A 20,838-nucleotide genomic window follows, 5' to 3' on the forward strand; every position below is an offset into this window, starting at 1 on the left:
GGAAACAATATGATGATAAAATATTAGAACAGAATTATTACCACCTAGAAGAGAGTTCTAATCAAATTTAGGCATCGATCAACAGAGAGAGTTGACTAATTGTGAAAAGAAACCCAAATAGCAGCCACCAAACTATACTTGGCTAGAATTATATCCACAGAGTGTCTACCTATTTTCTCTCTTACTATTGTTGATTTTGTTGTTTTTATTTTACTTACTTTTTAGTGCTTTACTGCTGTTTCAGTACCATTTAATACTCATTAACAAACTCAGATATAATAATAGGGTGTGACTCCCATCTGAGTCTTCCATCCTAGAGCATTCTCTCTAGGGGTAACCAATAATCAGTTTCTTGTGTGTCCTTCCAAAGGAATTGTAGGAACATATATGGATATTTCACCATGAAATCCTACATTTGATATGTGTGTTTATGGTACAAAATTCACCAAGCACCCATATACAGTATATGATGAAAGTAAATTTTCACAACAGATCACCAGTACAGACATATAACATTACAGTAGTATACACATGAATGTTCTAACAAAGGGAATTCACAACAGGAAACTAACTACTACAAAACTGGCCACTATCATTTATTTCTGTAATTTTCCTTATGCAATTATAGCTTAAAGTCAGAAATGTTTATATTAACAAACCATAAAGTGTGAGTAAATTAGTTCAATTATATCTACTACCTTATTTTACAAGAAACTGTCAAACCCATGCTCCTGCTTAAGAAATTATCTACATGATAATCTTACAGAGAGGTATAAATGTATTTTACAATATGACCATACTCCCCTCTCCATCATCAAAACTAAAATGGATGATTAACACACAGAAAACCAATATACTTGCTTTCCAGTGACACAGGAAATGATCTGGTATCATTACTGTGCCCTACACTGAATTTCCTCTCAGGAATGGGAGCAGATTTTAGGAATAAATTCATTCAGTAGTCACAAGAAGAATAAACACAGAAAGGAGTAGAGAGTGACTCATTTAACTAGGTTTATAGACAAACACATCAAGGGCAATGACTGGAAACGATTCTTCATTCAGTGGAACAAAGAGAATGAAGCACATTAAACTTCTAAAATTTTAAGTTTCTTACTTTTTATTATGAAACTATATGACTGAAATGTGCAGTTATCAGTAAAATTCTTTTATAAAATGTAATTTCAGATTAGATGAAGCCATTTAAAAATTCAGAATTTAATTTAATATAAACTTAACTATCTGTAAATTGTGTGATTCTAAGAATACAAAAGAATGCAAACAAATAATAATAAGTCAAATGACCTATGCAGGAAACGTCCGTATATCAACAGAGCCAAAGGACAGCAAAATCCAATCAAGTCAACAGGCTGGGGGGGAAGCTGCAGATTTCTATGGGTGGCAGAAAACTAGGTAAATAAATAAAAAATAACATCTTTAGCTCATTATATGATGGTGATGTATAAGTCCTTAGTATGATAGTTCAGACAGTGCAAAGACTGCTCTGGCATTGGTAGCTTTGAATTTCAAAATTTCATCTCTGATCAAAACATCTGTTCAGAAAAGTAAGGAGAAAAAACAGCAACAACAAAACCTATTACCTGGGATTGTAATGTCCTTACTGAGAAGATATCTTTGAACTTTAGGAATATTGAGTTCCACTTCCAGGATGATAGGGAATGTTGCTTCACAGACCCACTCCACAGTGAAAAGAGCAACTGACAAAAATTATTTTTAGAAAACAACTGAAGTCTGGAAATTGTCTTAAGGGCATATTTGAATAAACAAAAAACAGAGAACGAGATAGGTAAGCAGAGCACACCTGAAGTCAGAACAAATCTCAAAGAGTAGCCACCAAAACTACCTCTACCACAATGAGTATCAGGCTGCTGAGCAATTTATGCCAAAGAGCAATGTTTTTCAACTACCAACCCATAATTCACGGACTGGTCTGCAAGAAATTTCATGCCAGTCAAAAAAAAAAAGTTAATCACTCTGATTTTATATGAAGATTGTAGACCTTAGTTGAATTTGCTTATGCTCAGAGTAATTTCTGCCTGAGCAGTCCCTGAAATAATTCTCCTATTTTCACCTGTCCCCAAGTGTAAAAAGGTTCAAAACCACTGCCCTAGGGCACTGCATCAAAATGTAGAACAGTCACCTAGTAATTAGTGGAGCCTAACTGGCAGGACCTAACACCAAAAGGAGAAAGCAGCTTTCACAGAAAGATCTGAAAAGGAGACACTCAAAGAGAACCCTGCTAAAACCACTGTAATAGTGGTTTGCAAAATTGGGCTAATAAAACAAAAAACCTCAGAATTGTACACTTTAAAAGGATAAATGTCATGGCATGTGAATCATATTTTAATAAAGCTGTTATTTCAAAAAGTGGAAAATGGAATGGAAAATGAATGTTCAACCTAACTAGTAACAGAGGCATTTTTATCAGTGTTTGACATGATGTTATTTATCTGAAGGTGGGTTTCCTCTATACAAAGTAAACCACATGAGGGCAAGAACCTGGCCTACATTTTCCACTTTTATATCTCAGCCTCTAGTATAGTGGGCTATCGATAAATTCTGATGAATATATAAAGGAATATCTGATTGCCTTTCTCCACCACATAATTTCTTATCCTATCCCTTCATTTTCTTACATATTGTTGGGCAAATGAATTTGTAAAATTTGTATTATTTGAGTTTGCTCAGTTTTATTGTTAAAAATGGCGCTGTTCTATGAAATTGCTAATTACCTTCCTGCTTGGGAAGGTCCATTGCTATGCTAATGTGTGCTGGAGGAAAGGTTTTTGACACCAGAAAGGTTTAAAAAGGAGAGAAGTAGAAGAAGGAGGAGGAGGAAGAAGGAAACCAAGATGGTAGGGTGCTGAAGAAGTCAGTTTGTGCAGAGAGAAGGGAGAAGATGTGCAGATGGGGAAGCAGAGGTGACTGAGCCTGGTGGGGGCCTCTGATTCAAGGAAAAACAGGAGAAGATTCTCCAGGTTGTGGAACTGGAAATGTGTAAGTGGGTTTGGGAGCCCTAAGTGAAAGGGAAGTGCTTTTCCCTTTGTGTATTTGCTCGCCTGCCAGTGTGAGGCAGAATAAAGGAATAGTCCACCATTTTTTGGCTCTACTGTTCCGTCTGTCCAAATTCAATGAGAACCTACACCTGCAAGACCACAACAGCAGTGACTGCTGGCCATACACATATCAAATACAGATCTCTTCTTCAATTCCTTTCTAATACTTAAGCAATTCTTTATTAATTTAAATGAAATTCAGAGTCTCAGATCTTCCCTTGTTATCATTTGTGATCATTCTAGTAAGGAGTAGTACAGGAGGCAAAAATAATTACTAAAGAAAATATTTACTAAAAAAAAAAGAAAAGAAAATATTTACTAATAAAAAAAGCTAAGCACTTTCTATGTAAATACTTAATAGTGGTTTGCAAAATTGGGCTAATAAACAATAACCTCAGAACTAATTGTTTTGGCTTATGTTTTGACATGCTCATAAAACATCATTACCGAGATGACGTCAGAGTAATGGCGGGGTAGGAAGCGATACCAATATATCTCCCCCAAAACTCAACAAGATCTTCAATCAGAAACAGAAAAACCTATCCTTGGAGCCTCCAGATGTTTCGCAATACACCCGAAGGTATGGTTGAGCGAAAAATTGGCTAAATATATAATCAAACCCCGAAGGAAACAGGGAGTAACAAATGCTCCGCCTTCCTCACTAACCTAAACAGGGCGGCTTTCACTGGGAACTGAGAATCTAGAAACTAAGGCGGGCAAAGGGGGTGAATAGATCCAGGCTGCGGCACAAACGGCCGAACCAGGCTGTGGCACAGAATTCCAAGCCGAGGAAAAACTTCCTGTTGCAACCCGGGCAATACAAGCTAACACTCGCGCCAAACCCAGACAAAGAAAGACAAGCGGGGCAGCCATTTTCCCCGATCTCCGGGTCGGAGTGCGCAGATAGTGGGCGAGAGATTCCTCCCAGCACCTCAGGAGTGGGCGCCCATGTTATCCCACAGAGAGGCAGAGTCAGAGGCCTTTGTGTGAGCCAAAAGCGGAATCTCTGGGCTGCCCCAGCGCCCCGGAAAAGCCGCGCACGGGGAGGGAGCAAGAGCCAATTCCAATGCTGGAACTTTTCCGTGCGGGAGGGGTTTCACTCAGAGGGTGAGGCGGCCAGCCTGATATCCTGGTCTGCGAGCACGGAGAGTGAGCCAGAGATTCCTCCGAGTGCCTCAGGAGTGGGTGCCTGTGTTATCACACAGAGGGGCAGAGTCAGAGGCCTTTGTGTGGGCTGGAATCTCCGGACCGCCCCAGCGCCCTGGGAAAAACGCGCACGGGGAGGGAGCAAGAGCCAATTCCAACGCCGGAACTTTTCTGTGTGGGTGGGGGTTTCACTCAGAAGGTGAGGCGGCCGGCCTGATATCCTGGTCTGTGCACGCAGATAGTGAACGAGAGATTCCTCCGAGTGCCTAGGCAGTGCCCACCCGTGTTATAACACAGAGGGGCAGAGTCAGGGCCCTTTGTGTGGGCCAAAAGCGGAATCTCGGGCCACGCCAGCGCCTTGAAAAAGCCGCGCTCGGGGACGGAGCGAGAGCCAATTCCAACACTGGAACTTTTCCGTGCGGGCGGGGGTTTCACTCAGAGGGTGAAGCGGCCTGCCTGATATCCTGGTCTGAGCGAGCAGATAGTGAGTGAGAGATTCCTCCAAGTGCCTCGGCAGTGCGCGCCCATGTTATCCCACAGAGTGGGAGAGCCAGAGGTCTTTGAGTGCGTAGAAACCCCGCCTGATTATGCTAGCACCTCTGACTGACTGAGCCTCACCCAGAGCCCTGTGCTGAGTGGGAATAGAGTGGGGAGTTGCCAGCTCTTTGAGCCTCTTACTATCCAGGCAGAGGCAGCAGCAACCCCATAGCTGGATTATCAGGCTACTAATTGAGGAAGGAAAGACTAGGAGAAAGGTTCCAGGAACACGGACTCTCACTGGCAGAGCCTATAAATGCTAATGAGCCTTGACTGCCAACGAGACTGAAGCACAATACACGACATCGCCATAGAGACTAATCAACTGCAAACTACTACCTGAGTTTGCCAAAGGGGCAGAACCCGAAGTACATAGTCACCGACCAGGAAGAGGGAGAGAAAAGAAAAAGCAAGACGATAACCTCTCAAAATCAAGAATAATCTGCAGACTTTATAATGTATCCCATTTTATTATATTTGTTCATTTGTTTCTCTTATCTTCATTCTTGATTTTTTTTTTCCCTCCTCCAATTTGGTCGGTTAACTCTCTGCCAGTCTTACTCTCTCCTCTCCTTGAACTACACTACCCATAAGTGTTACATCTCCCATTAACTTTTCTTTCCTTTTCCTTTCTCTCTATGAGGGTTGCACTCCAAAACCTTTAACTCTCTCTCTCCTCATTTTTCTTTTTTCTTCTTTTAGTGGTTCCCTCTTTTTTTCTCTCTCTCTCTCTTTTCTCCCTCTATATTAGTTTCTTCCTTTCTCCTTTACGTCTCCTCTCATTCAAACCTCAATAACGAACAATATCTTATCTGGGACTCAAACTTATATTTGTGGCATTCTGGGGGATTTTTACTTCACCTTTTTAACACACTAGCAGTGCTCCCATCCCTGGCTCTCCATTTTATCTAGTTCTTGTTCCACTAAATACAATAGTAATTGTTTAATTTGTCCCCCCATTTTCCTGTTTCCCTCTTATTCCTCTCATCATAACTCTTAGTCAACCAACACCTAAAAGCAAATCATTTTATTCTTGACCCAAATTTTTTTCTTATTTGCTTTTTGTGAGTCCATACACCCTTTTTCTTTTTCTTTTTTGTTTTATTTTTTGCCCCTTTATTACTTCTCCCCAATTCAGGCCCTCTATTACAGGCATTTTTTGTTCTATTTAGTACAATATAATTCAGTTCACCAAAAAATTTTCTCAAGTAAGAAGGGAGAGGAGGAAGAGAAAAAAAAGGGGGGGGAATTTCTTTTTTTTAATATTTTTATTTTATTTTTCTTTATTTCATTATTAATATTTTTTTAAAAAAACAACTCTTCGATTTTTTATTTTTAACTTTTTATTCATTATTAAATCTCATTAATATTATCAACAAAACCACCCTCAGATGTCATTAAAAAAGAGAAAATTGAATATCATGGATACAAAAGAAGGAGAGGTAACATAGCTAGATGAGGAAAAATCTATGGAGATAAAATTTAAGATATTGGAAACCTTGGAGCTAAATGACAGAGAATTTAAGATAGAAATCCTAAAAATACAGAGATATACAAGAAAACACAGGCAATTTAGGGAGCTCAGAAACAACTCAATGAACACAAAGAATATATTTCCAAGGAAATTGAAACTATAAAAACAAATCAAACAGAGATGAAAAACTCAATTCACGAGCTGAAAAACGAAGTAACAAGCTTAGCTAATAGAAGAGGCCAGATAGAAGACAGGATTAGTGAAATAGAAGACAAGCAACTTGGGGCACAATAGAGAAGAAAAAAGAGACTCAAAAAATAAAAAAAAATGAGATAGCCCTACAAGAATTATCTGACTCCATCAAAAAGAATAACATAAGAATAATAGGTATATCAGATGGAGAAGAGGGAGAAAATGGAATGGAGAACATACTCAAACAAATAATAGATGAGAACTTCCCAAGCCTGTGGCAAGAACTAAAGCCTCAAATTCAAGAAGCAAACAGAATTCCGAGTTTTCTTAACTCCAACAAACCCACTGCAAGGCACATCATAATGAAATTGGCACAAACCAATGACAAAGAAAAAATTCTCAAGGCAGACAGGGAAAAGAAGAATACAACATATAAAGGAATGCCCATTAGATTATCATCAGATTTCTGAACAGAAACTTTACAAGCTAAAAGAAAGTGGACCCCAATATTTAAAGTCCTGAAAGAGAGGAACTTTCAGCCACAGATACTATACCCATCAAAGCTATCCTTCAAATATGAAGGAGAAATAAAAACATTCACAGATACAGAAAAGATGAGGGAATTTATCATCAGAAAACCCCGACTCCAGGAATTACTAAAGGGGGTTCTTCAATCAGATACAAATAACAACAACAAAAAAAAAACAAAGCCACAAGTAAAAGCTCCAAGAACACAATAAAACCAAATTTAAACTGTGACAACAACAAAAAGAAAGGGGGGGGGAGATGATGGAGATTAACAGTGGCAAAGGAAGATGGAGTGCAAAAGTACTCACAAAAGAGTGCTCTACAATGAACAGGATAGGAACCCTTTTAATTACTTAAAGGTAACCACCACTGAAAAAACCACCACAGAAGCACATGAGATAAAAAAGATAGCAACAGAGGAAAGATGTATGGAACACAACCAAATAAAAACAAAAGATAGAAAAATGAAAGAGAAAGATCAAACAAGACACAAAACTAACAGAAAGAAATCTATAAAATGGCAATAGGGAACTCACAAGTGTCAATAATTACACTAAATATAAACAGATTAAACTCACCAATAAAAAGGCATAGAGTAGCAAAATGGATTAAAAAAGAAAATCCAACTGTATGCTGCCTACAGGAAACTCACCTAAGTAACAAGGATAAAAATAAGTTCAAAGTGAAAGGTTGGAAAACAATACTCCAAGCAAATAACATCCAAAAAAAAAGCAGGCGTAACAATACTCATATCTGATAATGCTGACTACAAGACAGCAAAAGTACTCAGAGACAAAAATGGCCACTTCAAAATAGCTAAGGGGACACTGAATCAAGAAGACATAACAATTCTTAATATATATGCAAAAAACCAAGGAGCACCAAAATATATAAGACAGCTACTTATTGACCTTAAAACAAAAACTGACAAAAATACAATCATACTTGGAGACTTCAATACACCGCTGACGGCTCTAGATCGGTCATCCAAACAGAGAATCAACAAAGATATAGTGGCCTTTAACAAAACACTAGAGCACCTGGATATGATAGACATCTACAGGACATTTCATCCCAAAGTAACTGAGTATACATTTTTCTCCAGTGTACATGGATCATTCTCAAGAGTTGACCATATGTTGGGCCACAAAAACATCAGCAAATTCAGAAAAATCGAAGTTATACCAAGCATATTTTCTGATCATAAAGCCTTGAAACTAGAATTCAACTGCAGAAAAGAGGAAAAAAATCCCATCAAAATGTGGCAACTAAACAACATACTTTTAAAAAGAATGGGTCAAGGAAGAAATAAGTACAGATATCAAAAGATATATACAGACAAATGAAAATGACAATACAACATATCAGAATCTATGGGATGCAGCAAAAGCTGTGATAAGAGGGAAGTTCATATCACTTCAGGCATGTATGAACAAACAAGAGAGAGCCCAAGTGAACCACTTAACTTCACACCTTAAGGAACTAGAAAAAGAAGAACAAAGACAACCAAAAACCAGCCGAAGAAAGGAGATAATAAAAATCAGAGCAGAAATAAATGAAATAGAGAACAGAAAAACTATAGAAAAAAATTAATAGAACAAGGAGCTGGTTCTTTGAAAAGATCAACAAAATTGACAAACCCTTGGCAAGACTTACCAAGGGAAAAAGAGAAAGAACTCATATAAACAAAATCCAAAATGAAAGAGAAGAAATCACCATGGACATCATAGATATACAAAGAATTATTGTAGAATACTATGAAAAACTTTATGCCACTAAATTCAACAACCTAGAAGAAATGGATAAATTCCTAGAACAATACAACCTTCCTAGACTGAGTCAAGAAGAAGCAGAAAGCCTAAACAGACCTATTAGCAGAGAAGAAATAGAAAAAACCATTAAAAACCTCCCCCAAAATAAAAGTCCAGGCCCAGACGGCTATTCAAGAGAATTTTATCAAACATTCAAAGAAGACTTGGTTCCTATTTTACTCAAAGTCTTCCAAAAAATTGAAGAAGAAGCAATACTTCCAAACACATTTTATGAGGCCAACATAACCCTCATACCAAAACCAGGAAAGGATGGCACAAAAAAAGAAAACTACAGACCAATATCTTTAATGAATACAGATGCTAAAATACTAAACAAAATACTAACAAATCGAATACAACAACATATTAAAAAGATAATACATCATGATTAAGTGGGATTCATCCCAGAATCTCAAGGATAGTTCAACATACGTTAAACGGTTAACGTAATACACCATATCAACAAAACAAAGAACAAAAACCACATGATCTTATCAATAGACGCAGAAAAGGCTTTTGATAAAATACAACACAATTTTATGTTTAAGACTCTCAACCAAATTGGTATAGAAGGAAAATATCTCAACATGATAAAGGCCATATATGATAAACCATCAGCTAACATCATATTAAATGGCACAAAACTGAAGGCTTTCCCCCTTAAATCAGGAACAAGACAGGGTTGTCCACTCTCTCCACTCTTATTTAATGTGGTACTAGAGGTTCTAGCCAGAGCAATCAGACAAGACAAAGAAATAAAAGGCATCCATATCGGAAAAGAAGAAGTAAAGGTATCACTTTTTGTAGATGATATGATCTTGTACATCGAAAACCCCAAAGAATCCACAAAAAGACTACTAGAAACAATAAGCCAATACAATAATGTCACAGGATACAAAATTAAAATACAGAAGTCAATAGCCTTTCTATATGCAAACAATGAAACATTTGAGAATGAACTCAAAAGAATAATCACCTTCACGATTGCAAAAACAAAAAAATAAAATACTTAGGAATAAATATAACAAAGAATGTAAAGGACTTATATAATGAAAACTATACCAGGGGTCCCCAAACTTTTTACACAGGGGGCCAGTTCACTGTCCGTCAGATCACTGGAGGGCCGCCACATACAGTGCTCTTCTCACTAACCACCACTGAAAGAGGTGCCCCTTCCGGAAGTGCAGCAGGGGTTGGATAAGTGGCCTCAGGGGGCCACATGTGGCCCGCGGGCCATAGTTTGGCGACGGATGCTATACACCATTTGTTAAGGGAAATCGAAAAAGATATAATGAGATGGAAGAATATTCCTTGTTCTTGGTTAGGAAGAATAAATATAATCAAGATAGCCATATTACCCAAAGCAATATACAAATTTAATGCAATTCCCATCAAAATTCCAATGACATTTTTTAAAGAAATGGAGCAAAAAGTCATCAGATTTATATGGAACTATAAACAACCCCAAACAGCCAAAGCAATCCTAAAGAAAAAGAATGAAGCTGGGGGCATTACAATACCTGACTTCAAACTATATTATAGGGCCACGACAATCAAAACAGCATGGTATTGGCAGAAAAATAGACACTCAGACCAATGGAACAGAATAGAAAGCCCAGAAATAAAACCACATACATATAGTAAAATAATTTTTGATAAAGGGGCCAACAATACACAATGGAGAAAAAAAAGGCTCTTCAACAAATGGTTTTGGGAAAACTGGAAAGCCACATGCAAAAGAATGAAACTGGACTACAGTCTATCCCCCTGTACTAAAATTAACTCAAAATGGATCAAAGATCTAAACATAAGACCTGAAACAATTAAGTACATAGAAGAAGACATAGGTACTAAACTCATGGAACTGGGCTTTAAAGAGCATTTTATGAATTTGACTCCAAAGGCAAGAGAAGTGAAGGCAAAATTAATGAATGGGACTACATCAGACTAAGAAGTTTTTGCTCAGCAAGAGAAACTGATAACAAGATAAACAGACAGCCAACTAAATGCGAAATGATATTTTTAAACACCTGCTCAGATAAGGGCCTAATATCCAAAATATACAAAGAACTCATAAAACTCAACAACAAACAAACAAACAAACAATCCAATAAAAAAATGGGAAGAGGACATGAACAGACACGTCTCCCAGGAAGAAATACAAATGGCCAACAGATATATGAAAAGATGCTCATCTTCGTTAGTTATTAGAGAAATGCAAATCAAATCTGCAATGAGATACCACCTCACACCTGTTAGATTAGCTATTATTAACAAGACAGGTAATAGCAAATGTTGGAGAGGCTGTGGAGAAAAAGGAACCCTCATACACTGTTGGTGGGAATGTAAAGTAGTACAACCATTATGGAAGAAAGTATGGTGGTTCTTCAAAAAACTGAAAATAGAACTACCTTATGACCCAGCAATCCCTCTACTGGGTATATACCCCCAAAACTCAGACATTGATACGTAAAGACACATGCAGCCCCACGTTCATTGCAGCATTGTTCACAGTGGCCAGGACATGGAAACAACCAAAAAGCCCGTCAATACATGACTGGATAAAGAAGATGTGGCACATATACACTATGGAATATTACTCAGCCATAAGAAATGATGACATCCGATCATTTACAGCAAAATGGTGGGATCTTGATAACATTATAGGAAGTGAAATAAGTAAATCAGAAAAAACCAGGAACTGCATTATTCCATACGTAGGTGGGACATAAAAGTGAAACTAAGAGACATTGATAAGAGTGTGGTGGTTACGGGGGGAGGGGGGAGAGGGAGAAGGAAAGGGGGAGGGGGAGCGGCACAAAGAAAACTACATAGAAGGTGACAGAGGACAATCTGACTTTGGGTGATGAGTATGCAAAATAAGTGAACGACAAGATAACGTGGAGTTGTTATCTTTGAATATATGTATCCTGATTTATTGATGTCGCCCCATTAAAAATAAAATTATTAAAAAATCAAAAAAAATCAATACCTATTTATTTAAAATCATGTCTCATTTATTAACCTAAGTCTAATTTCACTTACACCAAACTAAAAAACTATAGCTCTTTAGAATACTCTGCATTACAACTGATCAACTTTATATTTAGCAAGTTACTTTACAATATGAATTTGTGGTTGTGTATAATTTAACAGCAATTTTCCTCATAATTTCCTCCTCCACAATGATCTGTAGTGGACAACTGTACAATAATGCCTCTCCTCAATCTAAAATCTTTTTTTTTTTTTTCCATTTTTCTGAAGCTGGAAACAGGGAGAGACAGTCAGATAGACTCCCGCATGCGCCCGACCAGGATCAACCCGGCACGCCCACCAGGGGCGCCGCTCTGCCCACCAGGGGGCGATGCTCTGCCCATCCTGGGCGTCGCCATGTTGAGACCAGAGCCACTCTAGCGCCTGAGGCAGAGGCCACAGAGCCATCCCCAGCGCCCGGGCCATCTTTGCTCCAATGGAGCCTTGGCTGCGGGAGGGGAAGAGAGAGACAGAGAGGAAAGCGTGGCGGAGGGGTAGAGAAGCAAATGGGTGCCTCTCCTGTGTGCCCTGGCCGGGAATCGAACCCGGGTCCTCCGCACGCTAGGCCGACGCTCTACCGCTGAGCCAACCGGCCAGGGCAATCTAAAATCTTACAAAAATTCTTCCTACATCCAAATTTAACTCTTAAAGATTTAAATATTTCAAATTAATACTGGATTAAACAATTTATAAATTCAGCAAATTTTTATTTAAATATTATTGTATGCCCAACTTATGTGCCAGATTAGGCACCTGGGACAACAAAACAAAGATTCCTATTCTCGTGGAGCTTATTTGTTCTGGATGTGCCAGAAAATTCCTTCCTTCCTTTGAACTTATATAGTTCACAGGAAAAAAAGTAACAGAAAAAGTACACATCAAAACACTGTTTATAAGTAATGAACATTAATTTAAAATAAAAGAAACTGCTTCTAGAATTTGTACAGAGTAAGAAAGGAAAACTGATAAGTGAACAAGCATCAACTGACAATGCCATTATCTTGCTGTGTCATCTTGAGTGCATCACAGGTTTTCCAAGCTCTTCCTTTAAATAACTAGAAATGAAGTACCAAGAAAGTTCTAGGGAATAACTACTGAATGAACTGTAGGCAAATGTTATAAAACTGTAATCACTTATGACTATTATTTTTCAGCTCATGTATAACAGAATGACCTAAGTAAGAGCTGAGATCTTTCCCTCTTCCCCATGTATAACACATTGGAAATGTATTATAAGTACTGTTTTCCATCATTGTGGTTTATTTTCTTTAAAATACATATGATCTAATTAATCTTAACAATATTCCTAAAATATAAATGAAATTTTCAAATAATTTCCCTGAGGAAATTTTATAAAATAAGCTTTTTTTCTTTATTTTCTCATTAAGGATTGTAGGAATAAATATGTAGGATTCCTGTCAGACTCAGATTGACAGGCTTCTGAAGTAGAATCTGTAATACAAGAGTAATCTGTCTCTCTGGGCATGCTATCTCTGATAACCAGTGGACAAATGAAATGAAAGCTGAAATGTGACCAGAGATACTAGAACCAATAAAACACATTTTTCAAAAATTTAATAAAATTTCATACATAATATTCATTGAAAATGACTTTTCTCCTAATACTAATTTTAATCAAGAAAACCTCACATAGACTAGTGAAGGTTTACAAGAATTATTAATTTTAAAAGATTGCTTTTACCCACTTTAAAGAAAAGCAAATGTAGAACACAGTAAAATAGTGCACCTCAAATTTCTCAATACTCAACAAAATTTTTATAGTCTCAACAGAGTGGAAAAGCAAAGAACAAAGAGTTTTATCACCTTCAATAGATTAGTTGAATAGAGACACTCCATTACACATAAAAATGCCAACAACTTGGTAATTTTAAAACAAGCATTGAAAAGCTAAACACCACAGTGCCCTCTACTGTCACTGTAAAGAAACTTAATTTGCACTACAAACTATAGTTTTTAAATTTCTGAACTATATTCAATATAAACAATTTTTTAAAAGGCTCTTCTTTATTAATTTATTATGGTAAACTTTTACCTTATAAAAGAAGAAAAATAGATAACTTCTACTATGTCTGACTGCTTCAAATATAAATAACAATAATATTATCATACCTCCCCAAATTATTTTTATCACTATACTTTTCCGACTTCAAGAGTAGAGGAAGGATAAGTTTAGAAAATAAAATCATGTTATAGGAAAGGAAGCAAGTCTATAAAGAAAATAGCCTGACCTGTGGTGGCGCAGTGGATAAAGCATTGATCTGGAAATGCTGAGGTCGCCGGTTTGAAACCCTGGGCTTGCCTGGTCAAGGCACATATGGGAGTTGATGCTTCCAGCTCCTCCCTCCCTTCTCTCTCTCTATCTCTCCTCTCTCTCTCTCCCTCTCCTCTCTAAAATGAATAAATAAAAAATAAAATTAAAAAAAAAAAGAAAATAAGTATCTTTAGTTGAGACATTCAGAGACTCGTGCCCAGACCACGCCTAAAGCAGGGCTCTCTAAAGTAAGTTAAGTAAAATGACCCGATGGGGTATAAAAGAAAATAAAATCACTTCTATTTATAATTAAGTGTTACTAATAATTAGTATGTACAATAACAAACCCTCCTTGGAATGGCATAGTATATGCCAATGCATCAAGATATGTGGCATCCTGATAGAAAAGGAGAAGTTCTATAACATGGAGTGTTAACAATGGCACTCGCAAAGAACTATACACAACCACAAAGACTATATTGAAAAAAGTCTAACTACACAGTCATTATTAACAAATACATGACAGAGCTGTTTCTTATATCTAGTTCAAACTCTTGATTAGAATTAAAAATCTAATCAGATATGATATGAACTTTAAAAAGTAGAAATTATAAAGATTAACTGTACTGTGGATTCACATTTCACTATCGTTAATACTGAACCTCACCATAGGTATACATTATGCCTCAAAATAATGGATAATAATAGTATGACTCCATTACAATTAGCAAGATATTTGTAAATAGTTTATTTTATACTAGCTCTTCCTTTGTATATCTAATTTTGTCTGTTTTATGCAGCACCTCATACATTAATATATAAATATATAAAATAAATGTATATAACCATACATAGATATGTAGTATAAATATTAGAAGTACATCTTATCTTTTTAAACCAATTATGACATGTAACTAAAATAATTTAATCTATAATTAAGAAAATTTTAGTGTTATTATAATTAAAGAACCATTCAGAGGAACCAGATGCTTGAAAAACAAAAACCTTGTGTAGAAAAATGACTACCTATAGCACTTACATAAAGTACCTACTGTTAATGACAAAGTGACAAATCAATTGTGACCGAGGATCTTCCACAAAGTAATCACCTATATTGTTAAGCCATTATTTACTTTATCCTCTTCTACAGAAATACAAATTTAAAAATAGCAAACATCTTTCTTAATAATAAATTAACTTAATGACTATTCCCTCTGCAAACTCTTATATTTTCATAATTTGTCTTAAATACTAGTTATTTATACATCTTTTCTCTCACACTCAATTCACTATAAATTTTAGAAAGAACAATTTCTTACTATTTTTCTATAACCCAAGTTGTATACTTATTGGATATTGGGTAATAAATAAATAATGACTGAATAAATAAAGACTATCCACATGATTTACCAAAGTGAGAAAGTGAGCTTCTAGGTCTGTGCGTAACAGATTCTATGCTCCTTATCTACTGGCCAACTACAGAGAACAACATAACATCCTTCCTGAAATCAAGAAGTCAAAAATTAAAGTGGTTCCTAAAACCAGCTATCCCATCAGTAGAAATATTTTACACTTTTGTGTAACACATGCAAAATTATTTACTATAGAATAAATAAAGAAGGTTAAAAATGCCCTTAATCTCTGAATCTAAAAAAACAAAAAAGGCCCTGGCCGGTTGGCTCAGTGGTAGAGCGTCGGCCTGTCGTGCGGAAGTGCCGGGTTCAATTCCCGGCCAGGGCACACAGGAGAAGCGCCCATCTGCTTCTCCACCCCTCCCCCTCTCCTTCCTCTCTGTCTCTCTCTTCCCCTCCCGCAGTGAGGCTCCATTGGAGCAAAGATGGCCTGGGCTCTGGGGATGGCTCCTTGGCCTCTGCCCCAGGCGCTAGAGTGGCTCTGGTCGAAGCAGAGCAATGCCCCGGAGGGGCAGAACATTGCCCCCTGGTGGGCAGAGCGTCGCCCCCTGGTGGGTGGATCCCGGTCGGGTGCATGCGGGAGTCTGTCTGACTGTCTCTCCCCGTTTCCAGCTTCAGAAAAAACAAACTACCCAACCATGGAAAAAGTTGACTAACAGCAAAACAAACAAATGTCATAAATAATAATAATGATATGTCATGGAGGGGAAATGAAAATGAGAAAAAGGAGGAAAAAGAGGAAGGGATGAAGGAAATAGAAGAAGAAAAGAAAAAAAGAGGAGGAAAAGGTAAAGAGAAAGAAATAAACATAAATTAGACATTTTTATATTACTGTGCTAAATATTTTATGTATGGTGTTGGGCAGATAAAATATATTATGCTCACTTTGTTAAAGATAGTGCTGCCCACATGGAAGCCTGTTGTCCAGGTGATATTAATGTGTGTTGGGGGTGGGCTGTGGGCAGGCAGAATCCTTGTAGCCTGGGGCTTGGTTTTAGGACTAAGCCTTTCCCACCCTTTTTGATGTGGAGTGGTACAATCCCATCATGCCTCAGATAAGTGACTTTGTATTAGAGACTTCCCTATTTTGTATATTGCTTTAAAGGTTTTTATTTCTACACTATAAAACAGGGGCAGAACAGGAGCTTGCCCTCTTGGTTCCTGAGATTAACATTAGAGGGGAGAGCAGAGAGGAGAGCAGAGAAAGGCCACATGGAGGAGGCCAGGAGAAGCAGCAAGATGGTGGAGTGCTGAGTGAGAAGCCAGTTTGTGCAGAGTTTGTGCAGGGAGAAGGAAGGAGATGGGGAACATAGGTGAATAAATCTGGTGATCTAGAAACCATTGATTCTAGGAAACTCAGATAAGTCAGTAGCTTTGTGAGCACTGAATGAGTGGGTTTTGGAGCCCAGTGTGTGTTTTTACTTGCCTGCCGGGTGCAAGCTAGGATTAAAGATGATGTCCCGCCAGTTTTGGGCTCCATTGTTTCTTTACCGACTGTCCGAATCCAATGCGAACCTGCATGGACCAGGCTGCTGTGATGGTAGCCCTGGCTACTGGTTTCACATAGGGCCAGGAGCCATCATCATGACCATTCACATGCAGGTTCCCATTGGATTCAGGCAGATGGTAAAAAAATGGCGAAGTTGAAGGATGGTGGGCCATTCTGTTTATTGTTGTATCACCAAGACAGGCAAGCCACAAGAGAAGCCAAGGGAAAAACAGAAAACCTGCTTTTCCCATGGAGGGCAAGGGATCAGGGGGGCCCCTGCAATGGTGATAGTAGGAACTGAGAGAGCAAGCCCCCAGTTTGTCCCCATTTTATAGTGTACAAATCAAAACCTTTGATCCAATATACAAATAAAAAAGTCTCTGATACAAAGTCATTTATCTGAGGCATAAATGGGATTCCTCATAAGAGTGCACCACCTCCTATCATGCAACAGTCACGGATGTGGGCAAAAGCTGTTTTAAAACTAAGCCTTGGGCTATAATAACTTTGCCAGCTTACAGCCTGTCTCCCACACCCAAAGTGAGCAAATATATGTCATATTTACAAACTTATTTGACCAACATTCCACCCCTTTTGCCCGCTTTACAATCTAAACCACAGGTATCTTCCGTGATGGTCACTGTGCAAGGAGTGGGGTACATTGCATAAACAGAAACAGTACCAATTATAGCAATAGAATTAACAAATCAAAAGCTATGGGCGAAACGAGACAGCTGTCAGCAGCACCAAGAGAGGCAAATCTTTTCCCTCTGGCAGAATACAGGCCAGAGTTTTGTCTGAAGACAGCACCGGGGCTGGCACCAGAGGCCACCCTGAACGGGCATACCAAACCTTAATGGCCAATACACCAGCATCTGCTGGTTCTATGTGTAGTAAAATAGGAGAACGCATTGGCCATAAAGAAATTATGAATTGCCCTTCATAATGCTGTCCCCCTGAGCTCTCAAGGGATAATACACTTCTACCTTAGGTGGCCAGGTGCTGGTTGTCCAAGGAGTTAACTGGAGGTCCACCTCTATCCCCTTTCCCCATGGTGCCAACAAGGCCACCCATCTCAGATAGGGGTCCTGTATGGTCCAGGGCCAAGTCCATTGAAGCTGCTGGCTTTTAAGAAGGGCTGTTGGACAGGCAAGAGCATGTTGCCCTGCTGTCTGAAACCTGGCTTGAGTAAAATGTCCTTGGTGCATATCTGCAACTGAATGGGGGCAGCTGTCCGACGCAGGAGGGCCTCTACTGGAGCTGGGCTCCCCCGTCAAGGTCACTCATTCAAAATCTGGAGTACCGTCCATAAGTGGCATGTCCATCCAGTAAGGGAGCCAGTGCCCCCCTCCTGTCGCAGTCCCTGCTTTAAGAGTCCATTATAACGCTCAATGATACCAGCAGCCTGGGGGTGGTAGGGAACATGGTGCATCCAGGCCACCCCCAGCTCCTGAGCCCATTGCCTCACCATTGAGCCAGTGAAGTGGGTACCACTGTCACTTTCAAGGACCAGTGGTCGCCCATATGCAGCACTCAGGTGGTCCAGAGCCTGTATGACTGCCCTCTGGTCAAGGTTACAGGCCGGGTAAACAGCAAGTAGCCCGCTGGCAGTATCTACACAAGTGACTGCATACTGGTACCCTTCTGACTTTGCTAAGGGTCCAATGATGTCTATCTGCCATCGTGTCAGTGGGACATGACCCCTCCGGATCTGTCCAGGCGACACCAGTGATCTCCGAGGGTGCTCCTTGGAACATACTGCACATTGCTCACAGTCTGCAAGTACCTCTACAAAGGACACAGGCAAGTTCCACGCCTTAACCATAGCCCACATACTTTTCTGTCCCACATGGAGCAGGCACCGGTGGAGCCACTGTGTCACATCACCTGCAGGTGCAGTCTCCAACCATCGCACCCTTGCCAACGTATTAGCCTCATCATTTCCAGGATGGGCTAGAGGGGCATGCCTCATGACATTATATACTGTCACCTGCTTCTGGTATCCTATTTCCCGTAAGTCCTGCCACACGGCCTGACCCCATAGTGGATGGTGCATTACCATCCACTGGTTAATGTGCCAAGTAGCAATCCAAAGGGTCAGTCCATGATAGACAGCCCAGCTGTCAGTACAGATCACCAGAGGTGAAGGTTCATTATGGGCAACTAGCCAAACAGCTCTTAATTCTGCCCATTGCTGCTTTGGCCTGTACCCGTGTCCATCCATTCAACTAGTCTCAGTGGTCGGAAGGGAGGCTATTGCCGTCCATTTGGCAGGTTGGCCCCTGCTGGAACCATCAGTATACCAGGCATCCTCGGAGATGGGCACCCGCCCCTTCTGGTAGGGACTGACTTCAGGTTCTGCCTCCTGAGCCCTAGCTGCACCTGACTCTAAGGTCGCATAGGTGACTAGACCCAAGACTTCCTGCAGTTCTGCCCTCAATGGGCTGGTGCTAAGAGCACAGCGTTGTTGCAGGTAGGCACCCCACTTGGCCAGGGTGGACACTTGGGCCATACCACTACGTGGTTTGGTTGCCCAATGCCTCACCCCTCCTGCAATAGGTATGTTGTCTTGACTATAACTGGTGTTGTGGTTGTAATGCTCTCAGTGGTCAGGAGGGCAGCATACACAGTTGCCAAAAACTAAGCCTTAGGCTATAATAACTTTGCCAGCTTACAGCCTGTCTCCCACACCCAATGTGAGCAAATATATATGTCATATTTAAAAACTTATTTGACCAACACTTTACCTTCATTTATTTCTCATAAAACCTGTCAAAGTAAAGTAGTATTATTATCTTAATTTACAAATGAAGAAACCAAGGCTTAGAGAAGTTTAGTAACTTTCTCAAGAGAAAACAGATATCTGGCTGGAACCCAGTTTTGTCTAATTGAGCAATATATGCTCCTAATCAATACATTTTGTTGATTCCATAGAAGCATTTTTATTTTCATTGAAAACTTTTAACACATAAATTCTATGCAGCTGCCCTAGGTCCTAGAAGGCCTAGCACTAGAATTAAAACATTTGGTGATAAATAAACCCAAGTGTCTGAAAGAGATGACCAAGAAATAAAAGGTAAAATCCAAAACATCCTAAAATTCTCCAGTATAAAATGGCTACAAGTAATTTAGGATATGGGTTAAAAATACAAAAATAAACAGCAAGAGGCCAAGCCACAGGAATTAACTCTATTGCAGAGAAAATAGACAAAATCAGAAATTAGCAAAAGAACCATTCAAAGTTGGAAGACAGCAGGATGATAAATGGTTTCATGCAAGACATTGTATTTGAGCTGGCCCTTGAAATAGGGAAGGGTTTTAGACAGCAGAGATGAGGAAGGAGCACTTGATACAGAGAGAATAATAGAACGGCATGCAGCAAAACATAAACACCTGTTTTGGGAGTAGTTCAGGGTAGCCGGAGAAAGGTTCGTGAAGGGTATGATAGAGAAAGAGACAATCGGGAGAAGCTAAGGTCTGACCTGCAGGGCTTTGGATGCCACATTAGAGTCTGGACTCCATTCTTTACCTAAAATATAAGCGTGGAAGGTCTCCAGAAAAACTAAGCATAAAATAAGCAGACCCAGATGTTAAAAGTCTTATAACTTTCTTGAAAGGGAACCGGACTGATGACAAAATGAAGCTTGGAAAAGTGCTTCAAATAGTACACGACTGTAAAAATTCAGGGTACAGCGATGGCACTGAGAAAAGCGTAGTTTAAATACCACCATCACTGTAAAGCTCTGGGGAGTGGGTCGCTCCCACCTCTGTCCTAAAACATGATTCACGTTATAATTAAAATTGGTTTATATGGCAATAGCCAAGTTTCACTCATTTTTACACCTAGCTTGATGAAAGACTCTCATT

At 39.1% G+C, this 20,838-nt stretch overlaps 1 protein-coding gene and 1 non-coding gene across 2 annotated transcripts in view; one reads left to right on the forward strand and one right to left on the reverse strand.

Moving 5' to 3' along the window:
* Positions 1–20,838, reverse strand: part of DTWD2 (DTW domain containing 2) — a 137,372-nt gene that overhangs the window by 97,559 nt on the left and 18,975 nt on the right. The window lies entirely within an intron of this gene.
* TRNAD-GUC (transfer RNA aspartic acid (anticodon GUC)) lies at positions 15,735–15,810 on the forward strand. The gene has a single exon. It is a non-coding gene; the product is annotated as a tRNA-Asp (tRNA).

This window comes from Saccopteryx bilineata, chromosome 4, assembly GCF_036850765.1.
Source record: "Saccopteryx bilineata isolate mSacBil1 chromosome 4, mSacBil1_pri_phased_curated, whole genome shotgun sequence".
Classification (NCBI taxonomy): Eukaryota; Metazoa; Chordata; class Mammalia; order Chiroptera; family Emballonuridae; genus Saccopteryx; species Saccopteryx bilineata.